Raw genomic sequence first — 21,481 nt, 5'->3', positions numbered from 1 at the left:
TCATATGAAAAGTCGATTTTCTTATTTTCTTATTTGCCAATTGGACGACCAAATGAAAAAAAACAAGCAATTTGTTTCTTGAAAAGTATTTGCAAAGATCAAGACCATGAAATAAATACTGAGCTTTATTTACTATATTTTGCTCGAGTTCGTAATTCAAGTCGATGAAAGAAAGTGGGTGGTATTCTCTAAACGTCAGTCAAATACTTGAACACTCTTTGTCAATATTGTTCTGCTGTATACAAAGTATTAAACAAAGTGAAAAAGCATCCACAATCATACTTACCTGGCTCAGAGGCAACCATGATCACCAAGGTGGTTCCTCCAGGGCGAGGCCTTTCCATTGCACTAAGGATGGGCTGACCCTTGCGATTAATCCAAATGTGATTAACTCGGGAGTACAATTTTTGGTAGTGTGGGACTGCGTTCGCGCCGTTCCCTGAACACACTATAAATGTAAGAAAAATTCTTGTCATCTGCCGGAAGTTGAACTAAATCTGGTCCCGTTAGTAAACGGTAGGGTTGACCGCTTGGGAATACGCGAAGCATCAGATTTTCTTTCTGGGAAGAAACAACAAAGTAATGAAATTCATGTTTAGCTACTTTAATATAAATCATCATGGCCAATGGATTGGCCGTGATCGTCTAGTGGTTAGGACCCTACGTTGTGGTACCTACTAGATATGAATCCGTAGTAACCCAGGTTCGAATCCTGGTCACGGCACTGAAAACTGATTTTTCACGTCAACACGCAGATTAACTATAAATTTTGTTTGGTTGGAAAGTAATGCTCGCTCACTTCAATAGTTCATAATGTGAAAAACAATTTGGAATGAAAACCTGAAATTCCCCCTCCCTTTTTTTGTGTGTGCAGGAAGTTGTTGAAATGTATGGAAGAAAAATACACATTTACAGAATTTCAAGTATTTGACCCGATATTAAGACAAAAATTATTTCATGTATGTAATGAACTGTCCCCTGTTGGTATTAGTCCAATGGGAGATGGAAATTAAAATTTGCCTAGGGTAATCTAAATGAATATTTCTGAACGAAATTGTTGGTCCAACACGTCCAAGCAGAACGAATTCAGCAAATGCTTAAGTAGACTTGCTTTTCTGATTATAATTTAGCTTTGCGCAGTGGCAATATCATAACCAATGAGGGTCTCCCGAGGTGTGATTATTGCTAGTTGAAAACTTTAACCAATACCCCGCCACGATGAAGTGAAATAATCTTTGTCGTCGGCAATTTTTGATAGCTCCATCAGGAGCATTTCAGCGTACAAGAAAAAAAAAATTACAGTCAGTTAGAAAAATTGGAGTGTTGCATAGTGTGTTTATAACATTAAACGGTGAAAGTGAAATCGTATAAGTGATTTTTGTTTCCATTTAGTTGGTATTGCACGTCAGACAAGGCTGATTAATTCGTTCGCTGAAGGCCATTAATATCAGTCAGTTGGAACATTGTGAACACGGGGAAAATATTTGAAAAGGTGATTCCAAATGACAAGGTGAAAAGATTCCACCATGTTTAAAGGGGAAGTTCAATAAATTGTTAACCGCTGTAGGGTGAATGTCGGGGTAAACATCTGATCCCACCACCTACGTGTTGGGCTTGTACCATAAAGATCGTTCATTTTTTTCAAAAATAACACTGCGCACAACTGTTTCGTTCAAAAACATGTTAACGAGCTTTATACATGATATTTACTTTAAAATAACTGTACCCATTGATAAAGAATTGCACAAGGATTTTGATATGTAAACGCATGTTTCGAAAAAAAACCTTACAAGCGCACTTCAAAATTTTGAAATGAATATAAATACAAGGCATACCACTGTTATTTACTCTGGTTTCTAATCAATACCCGGATAAATCTTTCGCCTTTTACTAAAGATTTCCGTGGTTAGGAGCATTGATGAGTCTATATGACTTATTTTTTTAACGCCCGGTCTTCTGATTGGGCACTTTGAATAAATGAAAAATTAAAAACGTCTGTATGCGGAAACAAAGATATTCTACTACTACATACTGACAACATTTGTAAAATGACAAACTGATAGTTTTTCGGTGGTTTTGGTAAGATTAGTGTGTATTTCAAAAAGATAAATCTCAAGCACAAGTAATAGATTAGAGGCGAATATGGTCGGGTAATTGCGTCTAGTTTAATGTCAACGGCCATACCACATAGAACTCACCCGGTCTCGTCAGCTCCCGGAAGTTAAGCTATGTCGGGTCCCGTTAGTACTTGGATGGGTGACCGCTTGGGAATACGGGATGCTGTTGGCATGGAATTATTTTATTTTTGTGAATCCAATTGAATTGAAGTGCTTCCCAAGATGGGTGATACTACATGGACTACAATGTATTATTTTGGCATTAGTTGAAAATGGAAGGAACGTATTTTTTACTGGATATTGCCTACTAGACGTCCTCCAACCTCTTTGTTGCTGAAAGATATTTGAAACGCCGTGCGCGAAGCGCACGGCACAGCCGAGAGGCTACTAGACGTCCTCCAACCTCTTTGTTGCTGAAAGATATTTGAAACGCCGTGCGCGAAGCGCACGGCACAGCCGAGAGGCTTGTACGTTGGTGGTTTCTTCGGGCAGCTCTATCTAATCTCTCTGGCTCTGAGATCCTTATGCAACGCAAGCTAAGTAAAGCGCGAAGCGCACGGCACAGCCGAGAGGCTTGTACGTTGGTGGTTTCTTCGGGCAGCTCTATCTAATCTCTCTGACTCTGAGATCCTTATGCAACGCAAGCTAAGTAAGGGAAGCAATCGTTAGCCTTATGACACTTGGATTGTTGGCTCATTGATCGGACATCCCCGGAACGAGAAAATTAAAAATGACAGTTAGCCAAAAATAGTGGCGTTTGGAAATATTATCAAATTTTATATTCGGTTGTCCATTGACAAATGTACTTATATGTCCTCGTTTGTTTGGCTAAGGTTGGTGTGTATTTCGAACAGAAAGTAAGCAAGCATTAGAACTAGATTTAGAGGCGAATATGGTCGGGTAATGGCGACTGAATTGATGTCAACGGCCATACCACATAGAACTCACCCGGTCTCGTCAGCTCCCGGAAGTTAAGCTATGTCGGGTCCCGTTAGTACTTGGATGGGTGACCGCTTGGGAATACGGGATGCTGTTGGCATGGTGTAATTTTATTTTTGCTCCCCAAGTTAGATGAGACATGGAATATAATGTATTCTTTAGGTATTAGTTGAAAAGGGTATTGCTGGGACTTTGATTAATGATACCATATATTGTAGAACGCATGTTTGTTTGATCTCGGTAGTTTTAACGACAAAAAAAAAGATAGAGGTTTGGCTATTTTGTTGAGGCTGTTGCATGACGCCCACTCACTGGCACGATCCCACTACTGCCGAACACGGGAACTTTTGGCTGCTAGGTTTCCCTCCTGACCCACTACGCTCCTCCTTAGCTAACCTGCACCTACTAGATTCCTCTAGCAGATCCATGCTGATGTCAAGCTTAGTGCGGGCACCTGATCAACATGCGGTATCACGAAACAGGGCTCCTAAACTCAAGCCATCCACTCTACCAAGCCTCCCCGAAGCAGGATTATAGGTGCACGCCAAACACCCAGCTGATAAATGGGCTCTCAATCGATAATACATTACTGTAATAAATTGATTTGATGAGCACGCGGATTCTTTATTGTGTCCAAAATTGGTCTCGTCACTTGTTCTATAACTATTAAAGAGCTTCTCGGTGTTTCAATAAATGAACAAAATGCAAGACCTGACAATGTATGTACTGTGTGCGTCAAGTATTGCAAATCTCAATTTAATATTCCGAAATATCGATCTATGCACTGTAATTTACGCCAAAGCTCATTGATCGTACAAACCTTATTTAGAGTTCTGCAAAATAACATTGCATTTAAGATCATACTTCACAGGATCATTTCTGTAGTATATCTTGACTTGTTTCCCACCAGAAACTTGTCTCCTTTCAACCCACGATGACGAGTTAAGACGCTGGTTTCTGAGCGTGAAACAGGCTGTGAGTGTAGCTGTCTCGACAGCATCAAACACAGTCATTGAGGACCGTTTCCGTTAAATCCATGTGAAATAGCGGAAGGAAACTAGCGTGTTCAGAGTGGTTGAGATGATAAAACAAATTTAAATTCTTGAAAATCTAAAGAGATAAATCTTAATAATAATTCCAGGTATTCGTGTCCTTAAATCATCTGCTTGTATGGCAAAATAAATTGTGAAAGTGAGGTTGGTCAATTTGAGGATGTGTCATGACTTTATGATCGTATTGCATTCTTTTAGTTATTGTTATTTAATCATGATTAATTATCGTTCAGAGCTTTTGTCGTCAGGTGGCGTGGCAAAGCCATATTCTGAAAAAAAAGGACCTAGTGTGATAACGAGAGTAAAATTTGCAACGCCTTCAGCGTAAATTGTATCTCCCTTAATACAGTATGAGCATAATAAAACAAATGAAAATGAACTTTATAAGCATCAAGTGGTCGCGTCTGGAAAAATGAACAACTCAATATTTTATAGCATTTCTTGAATGTTTTGAGTGATATGAGTATTCTTCGTACACCACCGGAAATGTGTTGAACCTCAGTGGTTATTTTGGGCAGTAATCCTTGTAACATTATCGCTTCTCGGCCTTTTGGCTAAGATCAAAGTGTAGTATCTGTTCTTATCAGCTTAATATCTGATACGGGTTCAAATGGACCCCAGAATATTAAACTGATTTTTGGCATACGGTGGGAATACAGTGCTTGCACTGCTCCCGCCACGGGTTGACCCGGTATTGCAGTACCTCCGGGATCGGCTCACCCTCTATGAGGGAGAACATATTGAATAAAACAGAAATTGTCTTAGCACCGTATAATAAAAGACCATGTATAATTGCAAAACTGTCATGTAGACATGTTTGTAATTTTTTCTAATTGTATTTTTTTCGTAATATCAAGAAAAGCATAAAAAAATACGTACTTGATTGTGTTAACTAATTAGTACTGTTCATCTTTCGATGTGATGTTTTTTTTTAAAATATGAAGATGCGTGTATTTTCATATGAAAAGTCGATTTTCTTATTTTCTTATTTGCCAATTGGACGACCAAATGAAAAAAAACAAGCAATTTGTTTCTTGAAAAGTATTTGCAAAGATCAAGACCATGAAATAAATACTGAGCTTTATTTACTATATTTTGCTCGAGTTCGTAATTCAAGTCGATGAAAGAAAGTGGGTGGTATTCTCTAAACGTCAGTCAAATACTTGAACACTCTTTGTCAATATTGTTCTGCTGTATACAAAGTATTAAACAAAGTGAAAAAGCATCCACAATCATACTTACCTGGCTCAGAGGCAACCATGATCACCAAGGTGGTTCCTCCAGGGCGAGGCCTTTCCATTGCACTAAGGATGGGCTGACCCTTGCGATTAATCCAAATGTGATTAACTCGGGAGTACAATTTTTGGTAGTGGGGGACTGCGTTCGCGCCGTTCCCTGAACACACTATAAATGTAAGAAAAATTCTTGTCATCTGCCGGAAGTTGAACTAAATCTGGTCCCGTTAGTAAACGGTAGGGTTGACCGCTTGGGAATACGCGAAGCATCAGATTTTCTTTCTGGGAAGAAACAACAAAGTAATGAAATTCATGTTTAGCTACTTTAATATAAATCATCATGGCCAATGGATTGGCCGTGATCGTCTAGTGGTTAGGACCCTACGTTGTGGTACCTACTAGATATGAATCCGTAGTAACCCAGGTTCGAATCCTGGTCACGGCACTGAAAACTGATTTTTCACGTCAACACGCAGATTAACTATAAATTTTGTTTGGTTGGAAAGTAATGCTCGCTCACTTCAATAGTTCATAATGTGAAAAACAATTTGGAATGAAAACCTGAAATTCCCCCTCCCTTTTTTTGTGTGTGCAGGAAGTTGTTGAAATGTATGGAAGAAAAATACACATTTACAGAATTTCAAGTATTTGACCCGATATTAAGACAAAAATTATTTCATGTATGTAATGAACTGTCCCCTGTTGGTATTAGTCCAATGGGAGATGGAAATTAAAATTTGCCTAGGGTAATCTAAATGAATATTTCTGAACGAAATTGTTGGTCCAACACGTCCAAGCAGAACGAATTCAGCAAATGCTTAAGTAGACTTGCTTTTCTGATTATAATTTAGCTTTGCGCAGTGGCAATATCATAACCAATGAGGGTCTCCCGAGGTGTGATTATTGCTAGTTGAAAACTTTAACCAATACCCCGCCACGATGAAGTGAAATAATCTTTGTCGTCGGCAATTTTTGATAGCTCCATCAGGAGCATTTCAGCGTACAAGAAAAAAAAATTACAGTCAGTTAGAAAAATTGGAGTGTTGCATAGTGTGTTTATAACATTAAACGGTGAAAGTGAAATCGTATAAGTGATTTTTGTTTCCATTTAGTTGGTATTGCACGTCAGACAAGGCTGATTAATTCGTTCGCTGAAGGCCATTAATATCAGTCAGTTGGAACATTGTGAACACGGGGAAAATATTTGAAAAGGTGATTCCAAATGACAAGGTGAAAAGATTCCACCATGTTTAAAGGGGAAGTTCAATAAATTGTTAACCGCTGTAGGGTGAATGTCGGGGTAAACATCTGATCCCACCACCTACGTGTTGGGCTTGTACCATAAAGATCGTTCATTTTTTTCAAAAATAACACTGCGCACAACTGTTTCGTTCAAAAACATGTTAACGAGCTTTATACATGATATTTACATTAAAATAACTGTACCCATTGATAAAGAATTGCACAAGGATTTTGATATGTAAACGCATGTTTCGAAAAAAAACCTTACAAGCGCACTTCAAAATTTTGAAATGAATATAAATACAAGGCATACCACTGTTATTTACTCTGGTTTCTAATCAATACCCGGAGAAATCTTTCGCCTTTTACTAAAGATTTCCGTGGTTAGGAGCATTGATGAGTCTATATGACTTATTTTTTTAACGCCCGGTCTTCTGATTGGGCACTTTGAATAAATGAAAAATTAAAAACGTCTGTATGCGGAAACAAAGATATTCTACTACTACATACTGACAACATTTGTAAAATGACAAACTGATAGTTTTTCGGTGGTTTTGGTAAGATTAGTGTGTATTTCAAAAAGATAAATCTCAAGCACAAGTAATAGATTAGAGGCGAATATGGTCGGGTAATTGCGTCTAGTTTAATGTCAACGGCCATACCACATAGAACTCACCCGGGGCCGTATTCTAGCCTTGGCTTAAATTCTGGTCTTAAACTTACTAAAATATCTTATAAAATTTCCTCACGTAAGCTAAGAAAATATGTAAGTTCGTTATTTCAATAAACACGTATTCTAGCTTAAATTTTCTTACTTTTATTTCTGAACTTAGTATAAGTTGAAATTATAAGATCAGATTTTTCAAGCATAGAATTTTTTATTTTCTTAGAGGGCGGGGCATATCGCAGCCAATAAGATCAGTCGTTTCATGACATTGCGTACAATAATAGATGCTTTTTAGCTTACTTAAGGAAATTTCCAAAGTCTGCTAGAATTTTGTTTGAAAGAATAGGAATTTGAACTTTTAACTAGTGTTTTATTGTCCCAGTAAACAATTAACGTGCGTTCTTGCCCCAGCAGCAAAATAAAAAGCTGTTATGACCAAAATATTTGGTTGTGAAATGAATCGCAAGATAGGTAACTATACAATTGTGCTTAAGTTACTATAATTTTAACTTAATTATTGCTTGTCTTTGGTCTAGAACCATGTTTTTCTTCTTGTCTTGAAGCTGGATACCAAATGAAGTGATGGTATCACAGCATATTAATTGGTAACCCAAGTATTGCTGAATCTATGCGAAGGGTGACAAGACAGGTATTCCAGCATTACGTTAACTATTTTTTTTTTGTAGGTGGTGGGTCACAGAACAGTGAAACTAAGGCAATTGCTTTTCAAAATGTTTTCGCTTCATGGAAAAACAAAAGCTGGCTCTTCAACAGAGTTCTAAAATCTTAGCTTTAAGAACGCAATGAAATTTCTAAAGTTTTAAATTGCATGTATGTAAAAATATGTATTCTAATAAACCATAACACATAACAAACATGAAATTGATTTACTTTAATTAATCTGGCACTTTGCAAAACTTTGTTATACAGTAAGAGTTATAGTTAGGAGCAAATGTTTAGGGAAATATAGGGAATTGACACGTGAAAATACTAAAAACTAGAACAACAATAGCTGTAAGCATTAGCTTTAGCACGGAATTGTAAGAAAATAACCGCTGTAATCCAACAAATAGTTGGATTACAAAAATTTGCTAACTTAAGCTTAAAAAGACAAGTTAAAAATATTTCTTAAGCAAAAAAGGTGAGTTGAAAAAAGCTAGAATACGGTTTTAGGAAAATCCAAGCATAAATTGGATTTTTAAGCAAAAAACAGTAAGTTAAGAAAAAAATCCGTGCTTAAGTCAAGGCTAGAATACGGCCCCCGGTCTCGTCAGCTCCCGGAAGTTAAGCTATGTCGGGTCCCGTTAGTACTTGGATGGGTGACCGCTTGGGAATACGGGATGCTGTTGGCATGGAATTATTTTATTTTTGTGAATCCAATTGAATTGAAGTGCTTCCCAAGATGGGTGATACTACATGGACTACAATGTATTATTTTGGCATTAGTTGAAAATGGAAGGAACGTATTTTTTACTGGATATTGCCTACTAGACGTCCTCCAACCTCTTTGTTGCTGAAAGATATTTGAAACGCCGTGCGCGAAGCGCACGGCACAGCCGAGAGGCTACTAGACGTCCTCCAACCTCTTTGTTGCTGAAAGATATTTGAAACGCCGTGCGCGAAGCGCACGGCACAGCCGAGAGGCTTGTACGTTGGTGGTTTCTTCGGGCAGCTCTATCTAATCTCTCTGGCTCTGAGATCCTTATGCAACGCAAGCTAAGTAAAGCGCGAAGCGCACGGCACAGCCGAGAGGCTTGTACGTTGGTGGTTTCTTCGGGCAGCTCTATCTAATCTCTCTGACTCTGAGATCCTTATGCAACGCAAGCTAAGTAAGGGAAGCAATCGTTAGCCTTATGACACTTGGATTGTTGGCTCATTGATCGGACATCCCCGGAACGAGAAAATTAAAAATGACAGTTAGCCAAAAATAGTGGCGTTTGGAAATATTATCAAATTTTATATTCGGTTGTCCATTGACAAATGTACTTATATGTCCTCGTTTGTTTGGCTAAGGTTGGTGTGTATTTCGAACAGAAAGTAAGCAAGCATTAGAACTAGATTTAGAGGCGAATATGGTCGGGTAATGGCGACTGAATTGATGTCAACGGCCATACCACATAGAACTCACCCGGTCTCGTCAGCTCCCGGAAGTTAAGCTATGTCGGGTCCCGTTAGTACTTGGATGGGTGACCGCTTGGGAATACGGGATGCTGTTGGCATGGTGTAATTTTATTTTTGCTCCCCAAGTTAGATGAGACATGGAATATAATGTATTCTTTAGGTATTAGTTGAAAAGGGTATTGCTGGGACTTTGATTAATGATACCATATATTGTAGAACGCATGTTTGTTTGATCTCGGTAGTTTTAACGACAAAAAAAAAGATAGAGGTTTGGCTATTTTGTTGAGGCTGTTGCATGACGCCCACTCACTGGCACGATCCCACTACTGCCGAACACGGGAACTTTTGGCTGCTAGGTTTCCCTCCTGACCCACTACGCTCCTCCTTAGCTAACCTGCACCTACTAGATTCCTCTAGCAGATCCATGCTGATGTCAAGCTTAGTGCGGGCACCTGATCAACATGCGGTATCACGAAACAGGGCTCCTAAACTCAAGCCATCCACTCTACCAAGCCTCCCCGAAGCAGGATTATAGGTGCACGCCAAACACCCAGCTGATAAATGGGCTCTCAATCGATAATACATTACTGTAATAAATTGATTTGATGAGCACGCGGATTCTTTATTGTGTCCAAAATTGGTCTCGTCACTTGTTCTATAACTATTAAAGAGCTTCTCGGTGTTTCAATAAATGAACAAAATGCAAGACCTGACAATGTATGTACTGTGTGCGTCAAGTATTGCAAATCTCAATTTAATATTCCGAAATATCGATCTATGCACTGTAATTTACGCCAAAGCTCATTGATCGTACAAACCTTATTTAGAGTTCTGCAAAATAACATTGCATTTAAGATCATACTTCACAGGATCATTTCTGTAGTATATCTTGACTTGTTTCCCACCAGAAACTTGTCTCCTTTCAACCCACGATGACGAGTTAAGACGCTGGTTTCTGAGCGTGAAACAGGCTGTGAGTGTAGCTGTCTCGACAGCATCAAACACAGTCATTGAGGACCGTTTCCGTTAAATCCATGTGAAATAGCGGAAGGAAACTAGCGTGTTCAGAGTGGTTGAGATGATAAAACAAATTTAAATTCTTGAAAATCTAAAGAGATAAATCTTAATAATAATTCCAGGTATTCGTGTCCTTAAATCATCTGCTTGTATGGCAAAATAAATTGTGAAAGTGAGGTTGGTCAATTTGAGGATGTGTCATGACTTTATGATCGTATTGCATTCTTTTAGTTATTGTTATTTAATCATGATTAATTATCGTTCAGAGCTTTTGTCGTCAGGTGGCGTGGCAAAGCCATATTCTGAAAAAAAAGGACCTAGTGTGATAACGAGAGTAAAATTTGCAACGCCTTCAGCGTAAATTGTATCTCCCTTAATACAGTATGAGCATAATAAAACAAATGAAAATGAACTTTATAAGCATCAAGTGGTCGCGTCTGGAAAAATGAACAACTCAATATTTTATAGCATTTCTTGAATGTTTTGAGTGATATGAGTATTCTTCGTACACCACCGGAAATGTGTTGAACCTCAGTGGTTATTTTGGGCAGTAATCCTTGTAACATTATCGCTTCTCGGCCTTTTGGCTAAGATCAAAGTGTAGTATCTGTTCTTATCAGCTTAATATCTGATACGGGTTCAAATGGACCCCAGAATATTAAACTGATTTTTGGCATACGGTGGGAATACAGTGCTTGCACTGCTCCCGCCACGGGTTGACCCGGTATTGCAGTACCTCCGGGATCGGCTCACCCTCTATGAGGGAGAACATATTGAATAAAACAGAAATTGTCTTAGCACCGTATAATAAAAGACCATGTATAATTGCAAAACTGTCATGTAGACATGTTTGTAATTTTTTCTAATTGTATTTTTTTCGTAATATCAAGAAAAGCATAAAAAAATACGTACTTGATTGTGTTAACTAATTAGTACTGTTCATCTTTCGATGTGATGTTTTTTTTTTTAAATATGAAGATGCGTGTATTTTCATATGAAAAGTCGATTTTCTTATTTTCTTATTTGCCAATTGGACGACCAAATGAAAAAAAACAAGCAATTTGTTTCTTGAAAAGTATTTGCAAAGATCAAGACCATGAAATAAATACTGAGCTTTATTTACTATATTTTGCTCGAGTTCGTAATTCAAGTCGATGAAAGAAAGTGGGTGGTATTCTCTAAACGTCAGTCAAATACTTGAACACTCTTTGTCAATATTGTTCTGCTGTATACAAAGTATTAAACAAAGTGAAAAAGCATCCACAATCATACTTACCTGGCTCAGAGGCAACCATGATCACCAAGGTGGTTCCTCCAGGGCGAGGCCTTTCCATTGCACTAAGGATGGGCTGACCCTTGCGATTAATCCAAATGTGATTAACTCGGGAGTACAATTTTTGGTAGTGGGGGACTGCGTTCGCGCCGTTCCCTGAACACACTATAAATGTAAGAAAAATTCTTGTCATCTGCCGGAAGTTGAACTAAATCTGGTCCCGTTAGTAAACGGTAGGGTTGACCGCTTGGGAATACGCGAAGCATCAGATTTTCTTTCTGGGAAGAAACAACAAAGTAATGAAATTCATGTTTAGCTACTTTAATATAAATCATCATGGCCAATGGATTGGCCGTGATCGTCTAGTGGTTAGGACCCTACGTTGTGGTACCTACTAGATATAAATCCGTAGTAACCCAGGTTCGAATCCTGGTCACGGCACTGAAAACTGATTTTTCACGTCAACACGCAGATTAACTATAAATTTTGTTTGGTTGGAAAGTAATGCTCGCTCACTTCAATAGTTCATAATGTGAAAAACAATTTGGAATGAAAACCTGAAATTCCCCCTCCCTTTTTTTGTGTGTGCAGGAAGTTGTTGAAATGTATGGAAGAAAAATACACATTTACAGAATTTCAAGTATTTGACCCGATATTAAGACAAAAATTATTTCATGTATGTAATGAACTGTCCCCTGTTGGTATTAGTCCAATGGGAGATGGAAATTAAAATTTGCCTAGGATAATCTAAATGAATATTTCTGAACGAAATTGTTGGTCCAACACGTCCAAGCAGAACGAATTCAGCAAATGCTTAAGTAGACTTGCTTTTCTGATTATAATTTAGCTTTGCGCAGTGGCAATATCATAACCAATGAGGGTCTCCCGAGGTGTGATTATTGCTAGTTGAAAACTTTAACCAATACCCCGCCACGATGAAGTGAAATAATCTTTGTCGTCGGCAATTTTTGATAGCTCCATCAGGAGCATTTCAGCGTACAAGAAAAAAAAAATTACAGTCAGTTAGAAAAATTGGAGTGTTGCATAGTGTGTTTATAACATTAAACGGTGAAAGTGAAATCGTATAAGTGATTTTTGTTTCCATTTAGTTGGTATTGCACGTCAGACAAGGCTGATTAATTCGTTCGCTGAAGGCCATTAATATCAGTCAGTTGGAACATTGTGAACACGGGGAAAATATTTGAAAAGGTGATTCCAAATGACAAGGTGAAAAGATTCCACCATGTTTAAAGGGGAAGTTCAATAAATTGTTAACCGCTGTAGGGTGAATGTCGGGGTAAACATCTGATCCCACCACCTACGTGTTGGGCTTGTACCATAAAGATCGTTCATTTTTTTCAAAAATAACACTGCGCACAACTGTTTCGTTCAAAAACATGTTAACGAGCTTTATACATGATATTTACTTTAAAATAACTGTACCCATTGATAAAGAATTGCACAAGGATTTTGATATGTAAACGCATGTTTCGAAAAAAAACCTTACAAGCGCACTTCAAAATTTTGAAATGAATATAAATACAAGGCATACCACTGTTATTTACTCTGGTTTCTAATCAATACCCGGATAAATCTTTCGCCTTTTACTAAAGATTTCCGTGGTTAGGAGCATTGATGAGTCTATATGACTTATTTTTTTAACGCCCGGTCTTCTGATTGGGCACTTTGAATAAATGAAAAATTAAAAACGTCTGTATGCGGAAACAAAGATATTCTACTACTACATACTGACAACATTTGTAAAATGACAAACTGATAGTTTTTCGGTGGTTTTGGTAAGATTAGTGTGTATTTCAAAAAGATAAATCTCAAGCACAAGTAATAGATTAGAGGCGAATATGGTCGGGTAATTGCGTCTAGTTTAATGTCAACGGCCCTACCACATAGAACTCACCCGGTCTCGTCAGCTCCCGGATGTTAAGCTATGTCGGGTCCCGTTAGTACTTGGATGGGTGACCGCTTGGGAATACGGGATGCTGTTGGCATGGAATTATTTTATTTTTGTGAATCCAATTGAATTGAAGTGCTTCCCAAGATGGGTGATACTACATGGACTACAATGTATTATTTTGGCATTAGTTGAAAATGGAAGGAACGTATTTTTTACTGGATATTGCCTACTAGACGTCCTCCAACCTCTTTGTTGCTGAAAGATATTTGAAACGCCGTGCGCGAAGCGCACGGCACAGCCGAGAGGCTACTAGACGTCCTCCAACCTCTTTGTTGCTGAAAGATATTTGAAACGCCGTGCGCGAAGCGCACGGCACAGCCGAGAGGCTTGTACGTTGGTGGTTTCTTCGGGCAGCTCTATCTAATCTCTCTGGCTCTGAGATCCTTATGCAACGCAAGCTAAGTAAAGCGCGAAGCGCACGGCACAGCCGAGAGGCTTGTACGTTGGTGGTTTCTTCGGGCAGCTCTATCTAATCTCTCTGGCTCTGAGATCCTTATGCAACGCAAGCTAAGTAAGGGAAGCAATCGTTAGCCTTATGACACTTGGATTGTTGGCTCATTGATCGGACATCCCCGGAACGAGAAAATTAAAAATGACAGTTAGCCAAAAATAGTGGCGTTTGGAAATATTATCAAATTTTATATTCGGTTGTCCATTGACAAATGTACTTATATGTCCTCGTTTGTTTGGCTAAGGTTGGTGTGTATTTCGAACAGAAAGTAAGCAAGCATTAGAACTAGATTTAGAGGCGAATATGGTCGGGTAATGGCGACTGAATTGATGTCAACGGCCATACCACATAGAACTCACCCGGTCTCGTCAGCTCCCGGAAGTTAAGCTATGTCGGGTCCCGTTAGTACTTGGATGGGTGACCGCTTGGGAATACGGGATGCTGTTGGCATGGTGTAATTTTATTTTTGCTCCCCAAGTTAGATGAGACATGGAATATAATGTATTCTTTAGGTATTAGTTGAAAAGGGTATTGCTGGGACTTTGATTAATGATACCATATATTGTAGAACGCATGTTTGTTTGATCTCGGTAGTTTTAACGACAAAAAAAAAGATAGAGGTTTGGCTATTTTGTTGAGGCTGTTGCATGACGCCCACTCACTGGCACGATCCCACTACTGCCGAACACGGGAACTTTTGGCTGCTAGGTTTCCCTCCTGACCCACTACGCTCCTCCTTAGCTAACCTGCACCTACTAGATTCCTCTAGCAGATCCATGCTGATGTCAAGCTTAGTGCGGGCACCTGATCAACATGCGGTATCACGAAACAGGGCTCCTAAACTCAAGCCATCCACTCTACCAAGCCTCCCCGAAGCAGGATTATAGGTGCACGCCAAACACCCAGCTGATAAATGGGCTCTCAATCGATAATACATTACTGTAATAAATTGATTTGATGAGCACGCGGATTCTTTATTGTGTCCAAAATTGGTCTCGTCACTTGTTCTATAACTATTAAAGAGCTTCTCGGTGTTTCAATAAATGAACAAAATGCAAGACCTGACAATGTATGTACTGTGTGCGTCAAGTATTGCAAATCTCAATTTAATATTCCGAAATATCGATCTATGCACTGTAATTTACGCCAAAGCTCATTGATCGTACAAACCTTATTTAGAGTTCTGCAAAATAACATTGCATTTAAGATCATACTTCACAGGATCATTTCTGTAGTATATCTTGACTTGTTTCCCACCAGAAACTTGTCTCCTTTCAACCCACGATGACGAGTTAAGACGCTGGTTTCTGAGCGTGAAACAGGCTGTGAGTGTAGCTGTCTCGACAGCATCAAACACAGTCATTGAGGACCGTTTCCGTTAAATCCATGTGAAATAGCGGAAGGAAACTAGCGTGTTCAGAGTGGTTGAGATGATAAAACAAATTTAAATTCTTGAAAATCTAAAGAGATAAATCTTAATAATAATTCCAGGTATTCGTGTCCTTAAATCATCTGCTTGTATGGCAAAATAAATTGTGAAAGTGAGGTTGGTCAATTTGAGGATGTGTCATGACTTTATGATCGTATTGCATTCTTTTAGTTATTGTTATTTAATCATGATTAATTATCGTTCAGAGCTTTTGTCGTCAGGTGGCGTGGCAAAGCCATATTCTGAAAAAAAAGGACCTAGTGTGATAACGAGAGTAAAATTTGCAACGCCTTCAGCGTAAATTGTATCTCCCTTAATACAGTATGAGCATAATAAAACAAATGAAAATGAACTTTATAAGCATCAAGTGGTCGCGTCTGGAAAAATGAACAACTCAATATTTTATAGCATTTCTTGAATGTTTTGAGTGATATGAGTATTCTTCGTACACCACCGGAAATGTGTTGAACCTCAGTGGTTATTTTGGGCAGTAATCCTTGTAACATTATCGCTTCTCGGCCTTTTGGCTAAGATCAAAGTGTAGTATCTGTTCTTATCAGCTTAATATCTGATACGGGTTCAAATGGACCCCAGAATATTAAACTGATTTTTGGCATACGGTGGGAATACAGTGCTTGCACTGCTCCCGCCACGGGTTGACCCGGTATTGCAGTACCTCCGGGATCGGCTCACCCTCTATGAGGGAGAACATATTGAATAAAACAGAAATTGTCTTAGCACCGTATAATAAAAGACCATGTATAATTGCAAAACTGTCATGTAGACATGTTTGTAATTTTTTCTAATTGTATTTTTTTCGTAATATCAAGAAAAGCATAAAAAAATACGTACTTGATTGTGTTAACTAATTAGTACTGTTCATCTTTCGATGTGATGTTTTTTTTTTAAATATGAAGATGCGTGTATTTTCATATGAAAAGTCGATTTTCTTATTTTCTTATTTGCCAATTGGACGACGAAATGAAAAAAAACAAGCAATTTGTTTCTTGAAAAGTATTTGCAAAGATCAAGACCATGAAATAAATACTGAGCTTTATTTACTATATTTTGCTCGAGTTCGTAATTCAAGTCGATGAAAGAAAGTGGGTGGTATTCTCTAAACGTCAGTCAAATACTTGAACACTCTTTGTCAATATTGTTCTGCTGTATACAAAGTATTAAACAAAGTGAAAAAGCATCCACAATCATACTTACCTGGCTCAGAGGCAACCATGATCACCAAGGTGGTTCCTCCAGGGCGAGGCCTTTCCATTGCACTAAGGATGGGCTGACCCTTGCGATTAATCCAAATGTGATTAACTCGGGAGTACAATTTTTGGTAGTGGGGGACTGCGTTCGCGCCGTTCCCTGAACACACTATAAATGTAAGAAAAATTCTTGTCATCTGCCGGAAGTTGAACTAAATCTGGTCCCGTTAGTAAACGGTAGGGTTGACCGCTTGGGAATACGCGAAGCATCAGATTTTCTTTCTGGGAAGAAACAACAAAGTAATGAAATTCATGTTTAGCTACTTTAATATAAATCATCATGGCCAATGGATTGGCCGTGATCGTCTAATGGTTAGGACCCTACGTTGTGGTACCTACTAGATATAAATCCGTAGTAACCCAGGTTCGAATCCTGGTCACGGCACTGAAAACTGATTTTTCACGTCAACACGCAGATTAACTATAAATTTTGTTTGGTTGGAAAGTAATGCTCGCTCACTTCAATAGTTCATAATGTGAAAAACAATTTGGAATGAAAACCTGAAATTCCCCCTCCCTTTTTTTGTGTGTGCAGGAAGTTGTTGAAATGTATGGAAGAAAAATACACATTTACAGAATTTCAAGTATTTGACCCGATATTAAGACAAAAATTATTTCATGTATGTAATGAACTGTCCCCTGTTGGTATTAGTCCAATGGGAGATGGAAATTAAAATTTGCCTAGGGTAATCTAAATGAATATTTCTGAACGAAATTGTTGGTCCAACACGTCCAAGCAGAACGAATTCAGCAAATGCTTAAGTAGACTTGCTTTTCTGATTATAATTTAGCTTTGCGCAGTGGCAATATCATAACCAATGAGGGTCTCCCGAGGTGTGATTATTGCTAGTTGAAAACTTTAACCAATACCCCGCCACGATGAAGTGAAATAATCTTTGTCGTCGGCAATTTTTGATAGCTCCATCAGGAGCATTTCAGCGTACAAGAAAAAAAAATTACAGTCAGTTAGAAAAATTGGAGTGTTGCATAGTGTGTTTATAACATTAAACGGTGAAAGTGAAATCGTATAAGTGATTTTTGTTTCCATTTAGTTGGTATTGCACGTCAGACAAGGCTGATTAATTCGTTCGCTGAAGGCCATTAATATCAGTCAGTTGGAACATTGTGAACACGGGGAAAATATTTGAAAAGGTGATTCCAAATGACAAGGTGAAAAGATTCCACCATGTTTAAAGGGGAAGTTCAATAAATTGTTAACCGCTGTAGGGTGAATGTCGGGGTAAACATCTGATCCCACCACCTACGTGTTGGGCTTGTACCATAAAGATCGTTCATTTTTTTCAAAAATAACACTGCGCACAACTGTTTCGTTCAAAAACATGTTAACGAGCTTTATACATGATATTTACTTTAAAATAACTGTACCCATTGATAAAGAATTGCACAAGGATTTTGATATGTAAACGCATGTTTCGAAAAAAAACCTTACAAGCGCACTTCAAAATTTTGAAATGAATATAAATACAAGGCATACCAATATTATTTACTCTGGTTTCTAATCAATACACGGATAAATCTTTCGCCTTTTACTAAAGATTTCCGTGGTTAGGAGCATTGATGAGTCTATATGACTTATTTTTTTAACGCCCGGTCTTCTGATTGGGCACTTTGAATAAATGAAAAATTAAAAACGTCTGTATGCGGAAACAAAGATATTCTACTACTACATACTGACAACATTTGTAAAATGACAAACTGATAGTTTTTCGGTGGTTTTGGTAAGATTAGTGTGTATTTCAAAAAGATAAATCTCAAGCACAAGTAATAGATTAGAGGCGAATATGGTCGGGTAATTGCGTCTAGTTTAATGTCAACGGCCCTACCACATAGAACTCACCCGGTCTCGTCAGCTCCCGGAAGTTAAGCTATGTCGGGTCCCGTTAGTACTTGGATGGGTGACCGCTTGGGAATACGGGATGCTGTTGGCATGGAATTATTTTATTTTTGTGAATCCAATTGAATTGAAGTGCTTCCCAAGATGGGTGATACTACATGGACTACAATGTATTATTTTGGCATTAGTTGAAAATGGAAGGAACGTATTTTTTACTGGATATTGCCTACTAGACGTCCTCCAACCTCTTTGTTGCTGAAAGATATTTGAAACGCCGTGCGCGAAGCGCACGGCACAGCCGAGAGGCTTGTACGTTGGTGGTTTCTTCGGGCAGCTCTATCTAATCTCTCTGGCTCTGAGATCCTTATGCAACGCAAGCTAAGTAAAGCGCGAAGCGCACGGCACAGCCGAGAGGCTTGTACGTTGGTGGTTTCTTCGGGCAGCTCTATCTAATCTCTCTGGCTCTGAGATCCTTATGCAACGCAAGCTAAGTAAGGGAAGCAATCGTTAGCCTTATGACACTTGGATTGTTGGCTCATTGATCGGACATCCCCGGAACGAGAAAATTAAAAATGACAGTTAGCCAAAAATAGTGGCGTTTGGAAATATTATCAAATTTTATATTCGGTTGTCCATTGACAAATGTACTTATATGTCCTCGTTTGTTTGGCTAAGGTTGGTGTGTATTTCGAACAGAAAGTAAGCAAGCATTAGAACTAGATTTAGAGGCGAATATGGTCGGGTAATGGCGACTGAATTGATGTCAACGGCCATACCACATAGGACTCACCCGGTCTCGTCAGCTCCCGGAAGTTAAGCTATGTCGGGTCCCGTTAGTACTTGGATGGGTGACCGCTTGGGAATACGGGATGCTGTTGGCATGGTGTAATTTTGACAGTTAGCCAAAAATAGTGGCGTTTGGAAATATTATCAAATTTTATATTCGGTTGTCCATTGACAAATGTACTTATATGTCCTCGTTTGTTTGGCTAAGGTTGGTGTGTATTTCGAACAGAAAGTAAGCAAGCATTAGAACTAGATTTAGAGGCGAATATGGTCGGGTAATGGCGACTGGATTGATGTCAACGGCCATACCACATAGAACTCACCCGGTCTCGTCAGCTCCCGGAAGTTAAGCTATGTCGGGTCCCGTTAGTACTTGGATGGGTGACCGCTTGGGAATACGGGATGCTGTTGGCATGGTGTAATTTTATTTTTGCTCCCCAAGTTAGATGAGACATGGAATATAATGTATTCTTTAGGTATTAGTTGAAAAGGGTATTGCTGGGACTTTGATTAATGATACCATATATTGTAGAACGCATGTTTGTTTGATCTCGGTAGTTTTAACGACAAAAAAAAAGATAGAGGTTTGGCTATTTTGTTGAGGCTGTTGCATGACGCCCACTCACTGGCACGATCCCACTACTGCCGAACACGGGAACTTTTGGCTGCTAGGTTTCCCTCCTGACCCACTACGCTCCTCCTTAGCTAACCTGCACCTACTAGATTCCTCTAGCAGATCCATGCTGATGTCAAGCTTAGTGCGGGCACCTGATCAACATGCGGTATCACGAAACAGGGCTCCTAAACTCAAGCCATCCACTCTACCAAGCCTCCCCGAAGCAGGATTATAGGTGCACGCCAAACACCCAGCTGATAAATGGGCTCTCAATCGATAATACATTACTGTAATAAATTGATTTGATGAGCACGCGGATTCTTTATTGTGTCCAAAATTGGTCTCGTCACTTGTTCTATAACTATTAAAGAGCTTCTCGGTGTTTCAATAAATGAACAAAATGCAAGACCTGACAATGTATGTACTGTGTGCGTCAAGTATTGCAAATCTCAATTTAATATTCCGAAATATCGATCTATGCACTGTAATTTACGCCAAAGCTCATTGATCGTACAAACCTTATTTAGAGTTCTGCAAAATAACATTGCATTTAAGATCATACTTCACAGGATCATTTCTGTAGTATATCTTGACTTGTTTCCCACCAGAAACTTGTCTCCTTTCAACCCACGATGACGAGTTAAGACGCTGGTTTCTGAGCGTGAAACAGGCTGTGAGTGTAGCTGTCTCGACAGCATCAAACACAGTCATTGAGGACCGTTTCCGTTAAATCCATGTGAAATAGCGGAAGGAAACTAGCGTGTTCAGAGTGGTTGAGATGATAAAACAAATTTAAATTCTTGAAAATCTAAAGAGATAAATCTTAATAATAATTCCAGGTATTCGTGTCCTTAAATCATCTGCTTGTATGGCAAAATAAATTGTGAAAGTGAGGTTGGTCAATTTGAGGATGTGTCATGACTTTATGATCGTATTGCATTCTTTTAGTTATTGTTATTTAATCATGATTAATTATCGTTCAGAGCTTTTGTCGTCAGGTGGCGTGGCAAAGCCATATTCTGAAAAAAAGGACCTAGTGTGATAACGAGAGTAAAATTTGCAACGCCTTCAGCGTAAATTGTATCTCCCTTAATACAGTATGAGCATAATAAAACAAATGAAAATGAACTTTATAAGCATCAAGTGGTCGCGTCTGGAAAAATGAACAACTCAATATTTTATAGCATTTCTTGAATGTTTTGAGTGATATGAGTATTCTTCGTACACCACCGGAAATGTGTTGAACCTCAGTGGTTATTTTGGGCAGTAATCCTTGTAACATTATCGCTTCTCGGCCTTTTGGCTAAGATCAAAGTGTAGTATCTGTTCTTATCAGTTGTTTCCAGATGCCACTCGCTTGATCTTTTGCCTCTTGTCCCAACCTTTGAAGTGATCACCTTCTTCTCCCTATTTTTCTACCGCCTATATTGACCGTATTGAT

The 21,481-nt window shown here is 38.7% G+C and overlaps 1 long non-coding RNA gene, 29 other non-coding genes and 2 pseudogenes across 30 annotated transcripts; all 32 read left to right on the top strand.

Moving 5' to 3' along the window:
• Positions 1–278: 278 nt before the first annotated feature.
• LOC124322138 lies at positions 279–442 on the top strand. Its single transcript, XR_006914489.1, has one exon. It is a non-coding gene; the product is annotated as a U1 spliceosomal RNA (small nuclear RNA).
• Positions 443–634: 192 nt separating this feature from the next.
• On the top strand, positions 635–724 carry Trnah-gug. The gene is given in 2 exon segments: positions 635–671; positions 690–724. It is a non-coding gene; the product is annotated as a tRNA-His (tRNA).
• Positions 725–1,128: 404 nt separating this feature from the next.
• LOC124322660 lies at positions 1,129–1,270 on the top strand. Its single transcript, XR_006914930.1, has one exon. It is a non-coding gene; the product is annotated as a U4 spliceosomal RNA (small nuclear RNA).
• Positions 1,271–1,844: 574 nt separating this feature from the next.
• On the top strand, positions 1,845–1,967 carry LOC124322850. The gene has a single exon (XR_006915107.1). It is a non-coding gene; the product is annotated as a U5 spliceosomal RNA (small nuclear RNA).
• A 203-nt stretch (positions 1,968–2,170) lies between these two features.
• LOC124322170 lies at positions 2,171–2,289 on the top strand. Its single transcript, XR_006914519.1, has one exon. It is a non-coding gene; the product is annotated as a 5S ribosomal RNA (ribosomal RNA).
• A 748-nt stretch (positions 2,290–3,037) lies between these two features.
• On the top strand, positions 3,038–3,156 carry LOC124322159. Its single transcript, XR_006914508.1, has one exon. It is a non-coding gene; the product is annotated as a 5S ribosomal RNA (ribosomal RNA).
• Positions 3,157–3,910: 754 nt separating this feature from the next.
• Positions 3,911–4,132, top strand: LOC124322453. Its single transcript, XR_006914737.1, has one exon. It is a non-coding gene; the product is annotated as a small nucleolar RNA U3 (small nucleolar RNA).
• A 510-nt stretch (positions 4,133–4,642) lies between these two features.
• LOC124322202 lies at positions 4,643–4,833 on the top strand. The gene has a single exon (XR_006914550.1). It is a non-coding gene; the product is annotated as a U2 spliceosomal RNA (small nuclear RNA).
• Positions 4,834–5,342: 509 nt separating this feature from the next.
• Positions 5,343–5,506, top strand: LOC124322026. The gene has a single exon (XR_006914383.1). It is a non-coding gene; the product is annotated as a U1 spliceosomal RNA (small nuclear RNA).
• Positions 5,507–5,698: 192 nt separating this feature from the next.
• On the top strand, positions 5,699–5,788 carry Trnah-gug. Its single transcript is given in 2 exon segments — positions 5,699–5,735; positions 5,754–5,788. It is a non-coding gene; the product is annotated as a tRNA-His (tRNA).
• A 404-nt stretch (positions 5,789–6,192) lies between these two features.
• Positions 6,193–6,334, top strand: LOC124322659. The gene has a single exon (XR_006914929.1). It is a non-coding gene; the product is annotated as a U4 spliceosomal RNA (small nuclear RNA).
• A 573-nt stretch (positions 6,335–6,907) lies between these two features.
• Positions 6,908–7,030, top strand: LOC124322957. Its single transcript, XR_006915208.1, has one exon. It is a non-coding gene; the product is annotated as a U5 spliceosomal RNA (small nuclear RNA).
• A 573-nt stretch (positions 7,031–7,603) lies between these two features.
• LOC124328432 lies at positions 7,604–7,901 on the top strand. The gene is made up of 2 exons (XR_006916301.1): positions 7,604–7,723; positions 7,789–7,901. It is a non-coding gene; the product is annotated as an uncharacterized LOC124328432 (long non-coding RNA).
• A 1,451-nt stretch (positions 7,902–9,352) lies between these two features.
• LOC124322147 lies at positions 9,353–9,471 on the top strand. The gene has a single exon (XR_006914497.1). It is a non-coding gene; the product is annotated as a 5S ribosomal RNA (ribosomal RNA).
• Positions 9,472–10,225: 754 nt separating this feature from the next.
• Positions 10,226–10,447, top strand: LOC124322452. The gene has a single exon (XR_006914736.1). It is a non-coding gene; the product is annotated as a small nucleolar RNA U3 (small nucleolar RNA).
• Positions 10,448–10,957: 510 nt separating this feature from the next.
• Positions 10,958–11,148, top strand: LOC124322201. The gene has a single exon (XR_006914549.1). It is a non-coding gene; the product is annotated as a U2 spliceosomal RNA (small nuclear RNA).
• A 510-nt stretch (positions 11,149–11,658) lies between these two features.
• Positions 11,659–11,822, top strand: LOC124322025. Its single transcript, XR_006914382.1, has one exon. It is a non-coding gene; the product is annotated as a U1 spliceosomal RNA (small nuclear RNA).
• A 192-nt stretch (positions 11,823–12,014) lies between these two features.
• Trnah-gug lies at positions 12,015–12,104 on the top strand. The gene is given in 2 exon segments: positions 12,015–12,051; positions 12,070–12,104. It is a non-coding gene; the product is annotated as a tRNA-His (tRNA).
• A 404-nt stretch (positions 12,105–12,508) lies between these two features.
• Positions 12,509–12,650, top strand: LOC124322657. The gene has a single exon (XR_006914927.1). It is a non-coding gene; the product is annotated as a U4 spliceosomal RNA (small nuclear RNA).
• A 574-nt stretch (positions 12,651–13,224) lies between these two features.
• LOC124322849 lies at positions 13,225–13,347 on the top strand. The gene has a single exon (XR_006915106.1). It is a non-coding gene; the product is annotated as a U5 spliceosomal RNA (small nuclear RNA).
• A 203-nt stretch (positions 13,348–13,550) lies between these two features.
• Positions 13,551–13,669, top strand: LOC124323155 (annotated as a pseudogene).
• A 748-nt stretch (positions 13,670–14,417) lies between these two features.
• LOC124322135 lies at positions 14,418–14,536 on the top strand. Its single transcript, XR_006914486.1, has one exon. It is a non-coding gene; the product is annotated as a 5S ribosomal RNA (ribosomal RNA).
• A 754-nt stretch (positions 14,537–15,290) lies between these two features.
• LOC124322450 lies at positions 15,291–15,512 on the top strand. Its single transcript, XR_006914734.1, has one exon. It is a non-coding gene; the product is annotated as a small nucleolar RNA U3 (small nucleolar RNA).
• Positions 15,513–16,022: 510 nt separating this feature from the next.
• On the top strand, positions 16,023–16,213 carry LOC124322200. The gene has a single exon (XR_006914548.1). It is a non-coding gene; the product is annotated as a U2 spliceosomal RNA (small nuclear RNA).
• A 509-nt stretch (positions 16,214–16,722) lies between these two features.
• On the top strand, positions 16,723–16,886 carry LOC124322024. The gene has a single exon (XR_006914381.1). It is a non-coding gene; the product is annotated as a U1 spliceosomal RNA (small nuclear RNA).
• A 686-nt stretch (positions 16,887–17,572) lies between these two features.
• Positions 17,573–17,714, top strand: LOC124322656. Its single transcript, XR_006914926.1, has one exon. It is a non-coding gene; the product is annotated as a U4 spliceosomal RNA (small nuclear RNA).
• Positions 17,715–18,287: 573 nt separating this feature from the next.
• LOC124322772 lies at positions 18,288–18,410 on the top strand. The gene has a single exon (XR_006915034.1). It is a non-coding gene; the product is annotated as a U5 spliceosomal RNA (small nuclear RNA).
• A 203-nt stretch (positions 18,411–18,613) lies between these two features.
• Positions 18,614–18,732, top strand: LOC124323133. The gene has a single exon (XR_006915377.1). It is a non-coding gene; the product is annotated as a 5S ribosomal RNA (ribosomal RNA).
• Positions 18,733–19,400: 668 nt separating this feature from the next.
• LOC124323064 lies at positions 19,401–19,519 on the top strand. The gene has a single exon (XR_006915310.1). It is a non-coding gene; the product is annotated as a 5S ribosomal RNA (ribosomal RNA).
• A 200-nt stretch (positions 19,520–19,719) lies between these two features.
• On the top strand, positions 19,720–19,838 carry LOC124322123. The gene has a single exon (XR_006914475.1). It is a non-coding gene; the product is annotated as a 5S ribosomal RNA (ribosomal RNA).
• Positions 19,839–20,592: 754 nt separating this feature from the next.
• Positions 20,593–20,814, top strand: LOC124322449. The gene has a single exon (XR_006914733.1). It is a non-coding gene; the product is annotated as a small nucleolar RNA U3 (small nucleolar RNA).
• A 509-nt stretch (positions 20,815–21,323) lies between these two features.
• On the top strand, positions 21,324–21,426 carry LOC124322364 (annotated as a pseudogene).
• Positions 21,427–21,481: the final 55 nt, after the last annotated feature.

This window comes from Daphnia pulicaria, chromosome 1 (genome assembly GCF_021234035.1).
Source record: "Daphnia pulicaria isolate SC F1-1A chromosome 1, SC_F0-13Bv2, whole genome shotgun sequence".
In the NCBI taxonomy this organism is placed as follows: domain Eukaryota; kingdom Metazoa; phylum Arthropoda; class Branchiopoda; order Diplostraca; family Daphniidae; genus Daphnia; species Daphnia pulicaria.
The sequence above is the reverse complement of the archived record's forward strand: the minus strand, read 5'-3'. Positions and strand labels throughout refer to the sequence as shown.